Genomic DNA, 1,961 nt, shown 5'->3' on the forward strand with positions numbered 1-1,961 from the left:
CGTCCCACCAGTGTTGAATAGTTTATCCTTGTTTACCCGACCACACACTTGTGTGTGTGTGTGTGTGTGTGTGTGTGTGTGTGTGTGTGTGTGTGTGTGTGTGTGTGTGTGTGTGTGTGTGTGTGTGTGTGTGTGTACAAAAAAAAAACACCAGTTGACTGACAGTTGAGAGGCGGGCTGAAAGAGCCAGAGCTCAACCCCTCAAGCACAACTAGGGGGAATACAAACACAAACATACACACGCACATGCACAAACGCGCACACACCCTCTCATCTCCCACAACCTCCCCACCTATATCCTCCACTCCCTCCGTCTCCCCCTTACCATCTCCCTCTTTATCTCCCTCTTCATCTCCCTGATCCTTGTACTTTAACACTAACCCTATGTACCAAAAAAGGGATCAATCATGATATTAGGACAACAGAACACAGTTGGAGGAGAGGGACAGGGCGAGTCATACATGGAGATGACTGCTCGTGCTTGGAGGGAAATCAGTGGGGGAATTGATAGACATGAGGGGAAACCATAAGTAAACTGCAGATGGAATTAAGTGCAGCGCAGGATGAGATAAAAAAAACAACTAAAAACAAGCTCTCCTCAGACTCTGGCCCAGGCAACCAACCCCCAGGTAGCAGAAGATGTAGCAATGGCAGGGACCCAATGTAGGTGTCCCTGACTGACCAGTGCTATATCGGGAGGTTATCGGGAGATGATTTCGGGGCTTTTTAGTGTCTCCACCCCCCAGGAAGCAGCCCGTGACAGCTGACTAACACCCAGGTACCTATTTTACTGCTATGTAACAGGGGCATAGGGTGAAAGAAACTCTGCCCATTGTTTCTCGCCGGCGCCTGGGATCGAACCCAGGACCACAGGATCCCAAGTCCAGCGTGCTGTCCGCTCGGCCGACCGGCTCCCCTGGATATATAAGGTGGTACTAAGGTGCTCCCCTGGTGCTAAGGATATATATATATATATATATATATATATATATATATATATATATATATATATATATATATTATATATATACATATATATATATATATATATATATATATATATATATATATATTATATATATTATATCTCATTGAATATGACCGCATATTCTGTATTTACTATCTTCTGATTAAGGGCTTCTATCCCTCTATTTTCTTAGCATCAGGGTTTAGCTGAAAGAGGAGTTCTCCAAAACTCATTTTCGGAATTTCCAGGTATTTCGTAATTATATATATATATATATATATATATATATATATATATATATATATATATATATATATATATATATATATATATATATATATATATATATATATAGGATAGGAAGAAAATAAATACAAGATAAACTATCCTAAATATATATTATCAACAATACATATATACAGTTTGCCTTGGCGCCATTGGCATATAAATACAATAATACAAAATTCCTACAACTCAACGCACACACATATGTAATGAAAGAAGTGTCGACGTTTCGGTCTGTAATGAACCCTTATCAAATTTTGACTTTATTAGGGTTCAAAACAGAGCGAAACGTCCTGACTTTTCTTTACTTTCATGCGCATGTTGGGATATTGGTTTTCAATCACGATCTTATGACATTTTCCACACAATAATCTTCAGACAGACAGACATACAAAAGCTAAAGAGCTCCTCATTCAGAACTGGAAGCAGCGGTCATAAATTTTAAAATATAACCCCCCAAAGGTATTCCTTTGGGGAATATATTTTGGGGAATTAGGAATTCCCCAAATTCCTAATTCATAATGTCACATGATTAAATAAGCATTATATTAACAAAAATATGAACAGCAATGTGATATGTGGAATATGAAGAAAAAAAGGAAATGAAATTGTGTAATCTGTCATAACTTGCGGGCGTCATGAATCTAATTTACATGCTTATTTCCTGAGTAAAGTCAGTGCAGACGCGAAGAGCATCTGTGGCATTGGC

At 38.8% G+C, this 1,961-nt stretch overlaps 1 protein-coding gene across 3 annotated transcripts in view; it reads right to left on the bottom strand.

The window, feature by feature from the left end:
- Positions 1–1,346: 1,346 nt before the first annotated feature.
- LOC123751582 (aminopeptidase N) overlaps positions 1,347–1,961 on the bottom strand; it is a 54,261-nt gene continuing 53,646 nt past the window's right edge. For all 3 annotated transcript variants that reach the window (XM_045733683.2, XM_069332413.1, XM_045733689.2), the window contains exon 18: positions 1,347–1,961. This exon is cut by the window's right edge and continues 673 nt beyond it. The gene's annotated coding sequence lies outside the window, so the exon portion shown is untranslated.

The sequence above is a fragment of the Procambarus clarkii genome, chromosome 4, assembly GCF_040958095.1.
Source record: "Procambarus clarkii isolate CNS0578487 chromosome 4, FALCON_Pclarkii_2.0, whole genome shotgun sequence".
Classification (NCBI taxonomy): Eukaryota; Metazoa; Arthropoda; class Malacostraca; order Decapoda; family Cambaridae; genus Procambarus; species Procambarus clarkii.